Source organism: Phasianus colchicus, chromosome 15, assembly GCF_987193195.1.
Source record: "Phasianus colchicus chromosome 15, bPhaCol1.hap1.1, whole genome shotgun sequence".
In the NCBI taxonomy this organism is placed as follows: Eukaryota; Metazoa; Chordata; class Aves; order Galliformes; family Phasianidae; genus Phasianus; species Phasianus colchicus.
The window spans coordinates 14,737,053-14,749,396 of record NC_143450.1 but is presented as its reverse complement, the minus strand read 5'-3'; the positions used below and the strand labels follow the sequence as shown (position 1 = coordinate 14,749,396).

Below are 12,344 nucleotides of genomic sequence, written 5' to 3'. Positions count from 1 at the left end.
GTGGACCAGGGGGGCCAGTGGCTCCATCTCGACCTTGATCGCCCTGGAAGAAGTTCACACAGACGTGGTGAGATGAAGCAGCGTGAGCAAGCACAGCAGCTAGGTATTGGCTACAGGGTGCCCACAGCACATGCATTGCATCCCCAGGCCATGGACAACTTGATCTCTGCCATGTTAGAATTAGGGTAGTATGGTTGGGTTGTGGTTGGACTCGATGATCTTTGAGGTTTTTTCCAATCTGAGCGATTCTATGATCCCAGGGGGGAGTTAATTGCAGCAGCCAATTGGGAAGGCTGGGAGCAAGCTCAGAGCTGCTCCAAGACCTTTGTGTCTAGTTCCTCAAATGAGATTTTGCTCAATGCCTTCCATCACGGTTTCATCTCATTAAGCCTTTCCCCAGTGACCATCTGCATAGAATCCACCAATTCAACATACCCAGAAATAAATGAAACCCAACAACATGCTGGCATGAAGCATGCACACAAGTCCAGACCTTAGCAGACCACACCAAAAAAACCCTCCCCCCTCGCCCCCTCCAAAAAAAAAAAAGCAGTTCTTAGTAGTAGACTTTAAATACATCCAAGTCCTATATTAACATCCAGCTCAGCTGACATCCTACTGGGATACAAGGGAAGAAAGCAGCCTCTCCTTGTGATTTCAGAGGTTCAGTGCACGCTGTGCAAGGGGAGCACTGCAAGCCGCCGCTGGCCACCGCGCTTCCAACATGTGGCTACACAATGGAAATCCTCATGGAAAGGCTGCGCCATAAATCTTCTAGCAACATCTGGATGGGTTACCAGCAAGGCACCAACAGGACTGTATTTAATATGTGGTCCACCCTCAAATCACGGACAAGTGTGGGATTTTCAGAAGTCCTTAAGTGACTCAGCAGCACAAACCCCGCTGCCTTTCAACGAGATCTGAGCTCCTAAATCACTTGCATGATTTGTAAAGATCCTATCTGCTAATCCTGAACGCTGCATCCAATTATGACAAGAGTCTCCCACTGAATTTTGCCTAATTAAAAAGTCACGTTTAGAGCACGGGGATTTAGACAATTGCATTTTAGTGCATATTACTTTGATTCCAGCATTGTCCATACACCCTACGAACATTTAAGGACTTGCTGCATGATCCCCACTTCCCATGAAGGACCACATGCTGAAACACCATCACTTGTCTGTCTCCTTGCTTTGCCAAAACTCCCCCTGAATTCTGACAGGGCTCACCCCGCTGCTCCTTGCAGGCACCTCTGAGTGCCCCATGGCAGTGACAACTTCAAACAGCACAGTGCACCATCAGCCAGAACGAGGGAACAAAAGCAGCTCAAACAAACACAGCAAACCAGAGGCAGCAGATTTGATACGTCTAACCTTGAGCACGCGGCGGCTAAAGACCAGCTGATCGTTAGCCAGAAATCCGTGATTGAGGCGAGGGAAAACCATCTAGCACAGCACAGGGCAAGGAGGAAGAGGAAAGAACAAGAATTTAGGATGAAAGCACAGCACAGAGCAAGTTTGAAAGGCCATAAAATGCATAACAACTTCTCTTCAATGATTAATTGATGTAAGTCTATCTAGACAACCGGTGGCTTTAACATTCTGGATGCGCTGGAGGCTCAGTAAGTAGACAGCAAAACAAATCTTCTTTCATGAGCTTACTGCACAATAGGACATTCAGGGCTGCTGGGTATGGACGATTCTCTGCTGCAGGACTTTTCTTCAGAATGCAGAGCATTTTCCAGTAAAAACCACATGGGATATATCTCAGCATTTATCCCAAGACCAAATATTATCTTTTTTTTTCAGGCTAAAATGAATACTGATGTATTCACCAGCCTACAAAACACTGATAAATCTCTCAGACTTATGTGATGCAAAAACAATGTATTCAGACCATGTCAGTAGTCATTGCTATTGTCTTTCAGCCTTTCCACTTATCTAGAGAGAAGCAGTAGGTTTCCTTTCTCAGGCTGTTTTGCTTGCTTCCTTTCCACCATCCAGCCCAGGGTCCATCCATCAGATGGACTATGCAAGAGGACTGCATGGACTGCAAGAGGAGAGACCGAAGGATGAAGCAAACAGCACGTTCTCCAGAAAAGAGGATTTCCACTCTGCAGAGAGAGGTTTTAGCTCAGCCCTCACGCAAATACAGCTGTTCTGGAAAGGAATAATATCCAAATCCTAAAGAGTAAAACTGAGATGAAACACATCCACATTAATGGTGTCACAGAGCCCTTGCACATTTTATTTTAAATGATCCCTGCTAAGGATGGTGATTGCCCCTAGGAGCATGAAATGCAGAGATGTCATCTCTGGCTCTGCAAACATCTGGACTACAGAGAGGCGGGTGCCAGGGGAGCACACAGTAAGCCAGAGCTGCCTCACACTGCACTGGCCCTGAGGCATTTGGGCTGCTGGATCTGACCCTGTGCAGCAGTGTGGGCTCAGAGAAAAGAAACCATGAACACTGACATTTGTCAGCTTCAGAGTATGCAATTTAGCTATTTCAACGTCATGATTCAAAATAAGTAAATACTATAAAGCTCTGTACATTTCCACAATGACTGTCATGGTGAGCCCTGCAGGATGCTCCATATGCTGAGCTCTTAACCTGCAATTTGAGCTCAGCAAGTATCTTTCCTTTTGCATAAAGAGAGAAAAAGCCCCTTTCCGCTTGCTGAGCCCACAGCTGTACAGCTGCATCAGGTTCAAACTCTGCAGCAGCTCAGATGCTGATGCTACTGGGACAGTCTCTGGCCATTAAGTAGGTCAGCACCTCACAGGCTATGGAGCATGGGACCTTTTCTCTGCAACAGGAGGCAGAGGCACTGGGAAACAAAGCTAGAGAGCCAGCAGCCTCGGGTCACCTTTGCCAGGCACCTGGACACCGGATAAAACCTGGTGATGCTGCACTGCCATTGTCCCCGAGCTGCCTCATCTCAGCAGTACAACGCTTGAGACATTTTGGCAAAGCTCACAGTCCTTCCTCTTCCTTTACCTGATCTCCTCCAGTGACTCCCACCTGTGGTGCCTGTGCTGCCAGAAGTCATGCTTGGGATTCTTTGAGACACATGAGGACAAGCCTGTGTTGAAGCCCCTCTTCTCCCCTCGAGAGCCAATCTGGCACCACTGCCACATGCACAATCCAGATGTGCAAAGTTCATCAAATCCCATCATTTGTCCAAACATCTGCATCCACGCTCTCCTGTGAGAACAGGATCAACTAAGCCAGAGTAATAAATCCAGAGCGGCCATCCTGCAGGGAGCTGGCCTAGATTATGAAGCTGTTTAGAGGTGTAAGGAAGTGTTTAAGAGAGAAACCAGCATGAATTGCAGGGCATAGAGGTCCCAGCCCTGACAGCATCCTGCTTTGGCTTCTTCTTTCTTTCTCAAAACAGAGAGGACGTGCTCTTACTTTTTCCCCATCAGTGCACCCAGGGGTGTTGCACCAGTGCTGGGTATGTTTGTTCCCTGCCTGGCTGGGCACAGCGCCCTTTGCAGGCCCTCAAATGCTCAGTTTTGCCATTGGGTTTTGCCTGGGACAGCCCAACAGGAACTGCTGTCTCCAAAAGTCACCCCCCAATATCCACACAAGCCACGCTCGTGTGTGTAATAACCACGTATCCATGCTGCTGGCAGGTATTAATTAGGGACAGATACAACAGCAAACACCAACACATCCAGTAGCTGTTCCCCAATATCCTCATCTCACCTTCATTGCATGCAGTCCCTCCAAAACCAACCCAAGTGCTACTTTCTGTTAATCTGTCATTCCTGGTGATAACATGTTTGTGTTCAGTGACACGCACTGTCCCAACCCCACCTCCCATAGACACATTTGTGAGCACACAGTGCTGGATACAGCCAGAGTTATTTATCTTCCCGTTGATGTGATGACTTGCTGTGACATCTTTCAAAATCAGCTCAACAAAGCTACCACCGAAACTTGAGGAAGAAGATAGATTAAACTACGAAATAAAAAATAATCTGGGCCAGATGGTGTCAATAAGTTTCATATCCAATCCAGCCCTGAACGCTGGAGATAGAACAGCAGTGATTTTCACAGCCAGCCACTGGTTGGTAGACCTAATTGGTCCAGCCTTTTTCTTATTCTTGTGTAAAAGGATGTGAATATATACGTATATAATATATATAAATAAAAACAAAATAACGCAAGAGTAAAACAAAATCTGGGCAAAGATCAACCACGGGAAAATAAGCACATAATTATTGATAGATTAAAACATTAGACAAACACTGCTGTGGAAGCTCTGCAAGTCCAGCCCAGGCCTCTGCCCACTGCTCTGCAGCAGGACGGGGGCTGCAGGCAGCAGTCAGGCTCCCTGCTTACCTGGCAGCATGAGACCTGGAGCTCCAAAGCCTGGTCAGCACCTCCAGCACCAAGCAAATCACCGACCCCACACGTATCCTCTCCCACAGAAGTAACCTACAGCCCCAGCCAGGCAGCAAAGACTCACATCCACATGCAGCTGAATTGTCTCCCAAAGCCTTTTTTGAGGGTGGGGGGGCACTCAGAACAAGGATGAGACCTTACACTGAGCCCCTCCACAGCTGCACAGGAATAAATCTGGCTGGATTTCAGGGGCTCTTGAAGCCCAAGGGTGATGTTTCCAGATGCACCCATGGAACTGCTTTGGGAAAAAATGACACCAAAAAGCACATAACAGCCTCGAGTAGAAGAAGGAAAAATGGCCCTGAGACACCTCTGGCCAACATTAACCACTGCCCTCTGCAGAAAACTTCATCTATGTTACAGACAGCACAATTTCCCCCTCACCTTTTAACAGCCTTTATTCTCACCCACAGGCAGCCTAGGCATTGCCTGCACATCACCCTCTTCCAGCAACAGAGGACAAATCTCCACCCCACCCAACGCTGCACCTTGCCTTGGGAGCTGTGACTTCCACCATGTACTTCCACATGTACTGGTTCTTTGATGCCAGCAGACAAGGAGCACAGCTTTGAGAACAGAGCCCTCATGGAATGAAGGAATGAGGGATAGGAAAGCACGTGAAACTCTCAATGGGGCCCATAAACATCTTCAGCTCTTTTCCCCATTCTCATGGTTAGACAGACAGACAAACAGAGCTCCAATGGCAAATCAAAGCATTTCCAGAACCGCCGCATGGACAGAGTTGCACGCTTTGCACAGTGACCAAACCCAACCAGAGTTGGGAGTGAAACAACACACTGTGTCACTACTCACCCTCGGGCCGATGTCCCCTGCTTCACCCTGTGTGTCAGGAGGAACAGCAAAGGTCAGCTATGAGAGGTCAGATTTCAAACGCGAGGAAGCGAGCGCGGGGTCAGCTGGACGAGGGAACAGCAAGCAGGGGAAGTGGGAACGATCCTATTGCTTAACGTATTCAAAACCAGGGAGAAGTCTTGGAGACAACACAATAGGGAATGGTTCAGCCCTGGCAGGCAATGAAACATATTAAATCTGAAATAACGGACTGTTTCCAACTTTAAGGCTCCCCTAGCAAATGCTTATGTCCTACATATGCAGGGACTAACATCACTTTCTGTACAGTAACGACATTCCCTGGCTGCTCGAATTTCACAAGAGGATGTCATGCAAACAGAACAACGGAGCCCACAGCCTTCCAGCTCCTGTGCTGACACAGCTCTATGGCTGAACCAAACCAAGTGGCGATGCCATGCCTGGTGTGCATGGGCAAAGTGAACAAAAAGAATCACAGCAAAACAAGGACATGCAGCGGTTTCTGATTAACTACATGCTAATATAGTCTTTACCTTTTCCCCTTTTGGTCCTGGAGGCCCCTGGAAAAACACGAGAACAACAATTCAGAAACAGTGGAATCAGTGCATACACTCTTACCCCAGCATCAAAACCAAGCTGACTGCTTTCACCAGTTCACAAACCTGAGGCACATAAGTATTACTTTAAGCAGTTTGTTGCTGGACACAAACAGCACACTACTGGGAAGCAGCAGGGGGGCCGTGCCTGCTATGCAGGGGCACAGGAGTGGAGAAGGGCCAGGCAGAGCAGGGCCAGGCAGTGTGACAGCCACTCGGGGGCACATGATGCTGAATAGATACAAGACATTTCTCGAAGTATTAAATCACTTCTAGAAAAACACATGCTCAGCATATCATTACAACAATTATACATCTGTTTGAAATAAACAAGGAGGATGGGCTGCTTTCTTTGGCCTATTTGCTGAAGACATAAGTCATATTCCTTCTAAACAGCTTTCTGTAAGACAGACAGGCAGAGACACACTGCAGCCCCAAAAAGAAGCCGCAGAGCTTTGATGTGCTGCTCTGCATCCTTCAAGCACAAGACCATCCAGCATCATTTGTTCAGCCCAGCACACGGTGTGGCAGCAGTGCGGCACAGAAGGAGGCAGGAGGTCAGCAGTGATGCTGGAGCATCTGTAGCCTCGTGCTGCATCCCTCCTGCTGGTAGCTTGGCTCTGAGCAAACCTGCTGGCCGCTCACTCTTATGGAAGAGATCGTAAGCAGTCTGGTTTGAGTTTGACCATTTGTAAGTTTGCTTTTTCATTCAGGCTCTTCCTGCTGCTCATCCAGAGGTCTCCCTCCTCCCCTTCAACCACTCGCATCCCCGTTGGTGAAGGAGCGCAGTGCTGAGGTTTGCACCACTCTTTTAATAATGGTGTTTTGCTAATTCAAAGACAATTTAAAAAAAAAAAAGCAAAAGAAACCCGACCACAGCTATGAAAAAACATACAACATACAGCTACAACAAAATATTCCCTAGCTGGCTAGAAATTAGTGCAGTCAAGAAGTTATCCCAGACAAAGACTGAGCGACTTTGGGAAAAAAAAAAAAAAAAGATCACTTGATGGAGGACCAAAGCTTGAAAAGATTTCAGATGGTGCCCTCTAGTGAACGTGGACCAAAGTGAGATTGGGAAACAAAAACCAGAAGCAGCCATGAGCTCCTGCAGCAGTTTTCCAGTGAAAGGACTCAGCACTGACCAGTGCTCAGCCAACACCACCACAGTGGGTGTGTGACTGTAAAAATTAGCACAAGAAGCATAGAGCACTGAGTGTCCACAGGGCTTCTGAGAAAAAAAAGAAAGAAAACTCAGGCCCAGGGCTTAAACTTGCACGTGTTACTGATCACAGAGTAATTATTTTAGATGCAATCTGCCCCACAAGCAGTTATACACACAGAAAATATCTCAATTTAGGTTGTATTTGAGATTCTGCCTAGACGTGGCACAGCAGCATGAAGGACGAGATGACACGTTCAGCAGGTGGTGCTACTTACTGGTTTGCCATCCAAACCAAGGGGACCCTGAAAAGGGATGGAAAAGACAAAATGATTAAAGAATAAAATACCCCAACAACTTACAAACATAGCAGTATCAGTCATGCTCTGACAGAGGCTGTACTCGCATACTGTACAATCCTTGGCTATGTTACTTATACACCTTATCCTTCATGCATGCAAGCAAGAAGGTTTCTCAGCAGCTGAGCAAGAGGTGACAACTCGCAGAGCACAAAGAGGTGAGGAAGGAAGCGACAGGGTTAGTGACAGGGGCACATGGCTCTGGCACAGCACTCAGGACTACCTCAGGTTTTTTAGGACTAAGAACTGCTTTGGTTAAACTGATGGGGTCCCAGGAGTGTTCCACCACAGGCTTGGAGCTGGATGCGGTGTTCTGCTTTCTCCAAAGGACGTGCTAAAGCTCTGCTGTACTCTGTGGGGAGCACCCATCACCCCCAGACCACAAGGGAAGCCTCATGGATGGGGCCAGGCGTCTCACTGGTGAGGAAGGAAGGGTACATCCATCCCACAGATACCTACGTGCTTGTCCCATCAGCAGCAGCACTCCACCAGAAATACAGCTGTATTTGCAGGACCAAGCTCTGGGCTACCCCAGCTCTCCCTTTCCTAGCACTGCTGCAGGAGCGTGTGGTGGATCAACGTGTGCAGCTATTTGCATTCAACAGTAAGTCCAAGGAGAACTGCATTTTCCTTCTCCTCTACCTGCAGCCTAGGCTCATAAAGCCTCTCCTCACATAGTCACAAAGACAACTCAGCCTGAAAACATTTCCCAAAGAGATAAGACACGATGGCTGCAAGTCCACGAAGTGCTCAGACTCCTGCTTGCACCACAGACCCCCCAGCCCAGGCTGACAAGGGCTCCAGGCAGAGCCAAGGACTGTGCCAGGTGTCCCCACAGCATCCCTGGCTTTGCAGCCTGGAGGACCTACCGAAGCACACGCCCTCTAGATGGTTGCATAACACAGCAGTAAAGAGTCAAAGTTTTCTATTTTAGGGAACTGTTTAGGGTGAACTTTTTCTGAGTTTAGCTTAAATCTGTGATGCTGAAATGGAGATTAAAAAAAAAAGAAAAAAGAGAGAAGTTTGTAAGAGAAGACTAAAGTCTGCATTAAAAATAATGTGTCTATCTCCCAGCTCCAGCTGTCAGTAAGGAATAAATCAGCCTGCAGCAGCAGAACTGCCATGCTTGGAGTGTTAAACCTCAGGTCTGCATGGTTCTGTTGGGTGAGAGGCAAACCCAGAGGGCTGGGAGAGCAGTGCCAAGGATATTCACCTGAAAACAACAGGCATCCCTGTACACGTGAGGTTTTGGAAGCTACCAAACCCTGATTAACTGCATACTGTATGTTATTTATGAGGAACTACCAGTATACAAATGTCAATACACAGAAGTGTTGATGAAAGACATGAGCAAACTTAGCAGTGTCCACTGATACAGGCTTGCGTACCACAGCCAAACTACCCCTTCCCTGACAGACATCACTCTGCACTTTATCTCACCACACTTCTTTACATCAGAGCGATTGGGAAAGGTGTCAGGTCTGCCAAATTTCCCTCCTGAAGCTACAATTGCTGGAGCTGTTTGACCTGAAGCTTCCAATGCAGCTACTGGGAACCTCCAGAGGAAAAACGTGGGACCTGAGCAGGGAACTCACAGCACATCCAAGTTCTCCACGAAACAGAAGTCCCACGGATTTAAAAAGTAAAAGAAATTTATAATAGCAATTCATCAGCTTCTAGCTATTCTTGTATCAGTCCACAAAGGGACATCCAGAAGGAAAAACAATAGCCTATTCAAAGAATGTTTGTTTGAGGGAAAGCATTTAATGCTCAAGAGAAACCATATCCGTTGGGCTTTCAAAGGGGCGCTGGGCCAGCCGCTCCGCCGAGCGACAACGCCGTAAGTCAGGCTCATAAATGTTCATCACTTCAGGCTGAGGTCTGATGGGCTGAGCCCAACCTGCCTGGCCAGCAGCCCACGGCAGAAGGCCCCAAGCAGTCATGGAGCTGCTGGGGTAAAGGAAGAGACCACACTGGAGGTGTGGGTGTGTGTGCGCTCCGTGGAGAGCCTGCAACATTCAGAAGCGCCCAAGTGTTGAGATCATGATTCTCCCTTCCTTAAATTCTGGTCCATGTCATTTTAATTAAAAATGAAGCAATGTTTAGTTTATTTGATAACTAAGGAACAGAAAAACAACTCCCTTTTCCCCAATCAAAAACCAACTCTAGAGAAGTTTTCATTTTGGAGGGGACAAAAACCACACTTAAACAACCAACAAAGAACCTAAAAGAAAGGCGAGCATTCCGTACACCCCACAACAGAGCCAAAGCAATAGGAAGTTGTAGAGTTGTGCTGCAATTTTTGCCAGGGATAAGTTTCACTCCTGTCCTTGCCCATGCTCTACTACAAGCCTTCTGCTCCTAATCACAAATTGAGAACACTTTACATAATTCAACACTCACAAAGTTAAGAGAGGATGAACCATTTTGTCTAGAACAAGCCTGATGCTTTGAGACTGAGTAGAGAAAAAAAATGTCATCAGCTTTCCTCAAAGTGTGGATCTGACCAAAAGCACCACTGCAGTGACAAAGAGGGACAAAACCCATCAACCCCGAGCAATTTGAGCAAGCCAGCACTGGTGTGGTCCCAGCTGGGCACTGGCACAGCCACTGGGTGAACACTGGAGCCACTGATCACTGGTAACTAACTCAGATCTCATTTTCCCATCACACACCAGTAAGGACCACCTGCATTCAGCACCAGGTCAGCACAGCTCTGCAGGATGTCATCAACATTTGAAGGGAAAGGAGGAAATGTTCCTGTCAGATTGATAAAGAAAACACATCTGCAACATCTGGCCAGAGCCACGCTGGAGCGCGGGAGGCGAGGAGATGGGTCAGCAGGAGCAGAGGTGAGAGGTGCTGCAGTTGCACTCCCAGACAGTAACACCCATCACACCAAGACATGATTTATGTGCTAGCTGAGAGCACAGACCTGAGCCAGGTGAGATGCTGGGGCACCAGTGCAGTTTGGTACTGCTTCACGCACTCTCGCTGTCTGCCTTGATTTGGTCACACACTTCAGCTTTAGTGCTCAGTTGCAGTTTTAAAAACATGATACTTTTTGGTGTTTGTTTCACAGTAGAAACTCACGAGGGTCAAGACACAGCACCAGAATACCACACTTTTGCAGTGACAGCTGATTCACTCAATGCTGAGAGCCACCAAAGGCTTAGGAACAATTAGGAAAACACGTCAAGCTTACGAGCTCTGATCCCAAAGCAAACGCTCTTGGATTAAATAACGAACATTTCCCCTGCACATCCCTTACCCTGCTCAGGGGGAGGCCTGGCTGACCTCCTGCCTTCCTCCTCCATCGCTGATGCTGTTGGGAATGGGTTTGCTTCAGCAGGAATGTTAGGGGCAAAATACTGAGTGAAAACAAAGCCAGAGATTACTAAAAGGCCAACCCTTCCAAGTTGGGAAATCTTCTCTCATGGTTATTTTTAATGTTTCCTGCTCTGCTAAAAATTAGCACAGGGGTCGGAAGGAACCCTGCAGTCAAATTTTCATGGATTCAAAGGACTGCCTTCAATCTCTGTCTCTGTGGTTTAGAAAAATAGTAAAATCTTACATTTGAGAAGGAGAAAAGTGTCAGAACAAAAGGGCACGGCAATATTTTAGCACCATCACCAAAGGCCTGGGATCATTGAGTGCTGCTGAGCCTCTTTCTGCTCCATCCACCACCACCACCACCTCTCCAGGAATCACTGGCCCTTCCAAGCAGCAGCACTTACATGCACATGAGGAGATGGCTGAGTTCCTACAGCCCATGGGAAGGGTTACCTACAACACTGCTGCAGACGATGGCTGAGTCCAGACCCTTAGATCCCTTCTGGCCATTCCTTCTATGAGATGTGTGCATGTGCTAATTAACAACCTTCGCTAATAACGTGCTTCAGATGGAACTACATTCTGCAGCCACAGCTGAAGGCAGCAAATCCCCGGTAGAGGGCTCAGACAGAGGATGCAGAGCAGCAGCCTGATAAGGGCCAGGCGTGTGTTAACAAACCAACCAAAAAAAAATTGTGTTCTATTGGAAAAAAAATTTTTTTAAAAAAAATTCCTCATACTGCTGGGCAGCCTTATGTCCATTCTTTGACAGAAACAAAGCAGAAACGAGCAGCAATGTGCTAAGAACTTCACCCATAATGCAAACCAGAGCGTGGGGCTCTGCAGGAGAGCTGCCACCCTGCAGGCTGGGCTGTGCCATGCAAGCTGCCCGCCACCCAACGTCCTCTGCAAGGGGATCCCAGTGAGGACATCGGTGCCTGCAAGAGTTCCTGCAATCCTTCAAAAATACGAAATAAAAGGGGGAGAAGGAAAAAAAAAAAAAAAAAAGAAGAAGAAAAAAACAGCCCTGACACTCTTCTGAGGGTCTTTTGGAGCAGTACTGGACCCTACTTGTCATCCAGTTCCTTCTGGGCACCACCAGCGCAGGCTCACTGCAGCACTTAGCTCCCAGCTCCCTTCCCAGAGGCACCAACAATGTTCATCAGGGGTTCAGTATGGAGGTAAGAGACCTTTTCCCCTTCAGTATCTACCTTTAACATAGAACTCCAGCACAAGTCTCCTTCCATCTCCTCACAGAACTCCCTCATTGCTTCACTAGACATCTTTCCAAAGATGCCTGGAAGTAAATTTGATGCTAAGCAGCACAAAGGGATGGAAACAAATCACTGCACAGGAGCAGCACCAGACATCGCCTCAATTCCTCAACCTGCTTAGACGAATCACAAAGAAACGTCCCAAGAGAGACATGGGTTCACCCACTCCTTCCAGCACACAGGGAAGCAGAGAAGCCCTAAAGCTGCCTGCCCTGATGCACGGGCCAGCTCCTGCTCCTCCACACTCTTGCACAATTGCATGAGAGCGTGTCATCTGCTGCTGAGCACCAGGTCAGGAGTGAGAGCTCATCTGTGCATCACATGGCACCAGTTTGCTTCCAGAACAACAAAGTGCTTTTATGGAAGAAAGTCC

At 47.7% G+C, this 12,344-nt stretch overlaps 1 protein-coding gene across 1 annotated transcript in view; it reads right to left on the bottom strand.

Moving 5' to 3' along the window:
• Window positions 1–12,344, bottom strand: part of COL23A1 (collagen type XXIII alpha 1 chain) — a 148,798-nt gene that overhangs the window by 15,345 nt on the left and 121,109 nt on the right. The window contains exons 4-6 of the mRNA XM_090151051.1: window positions 7,284–7,310; window positions 5,781–5,807; window positions 5,230–5,256 (exon numbers count right to left, since the gene is read on the bottom strand). The gene's annotated coding sequence lies outside the window, so the exon portion shown is untranslated. The remainder of the gene's footprint in view (window positions 1–5,229; window positions 5,257–5,780; window positions 5,808–7,283; window positions 7,311–12,344) is intronic.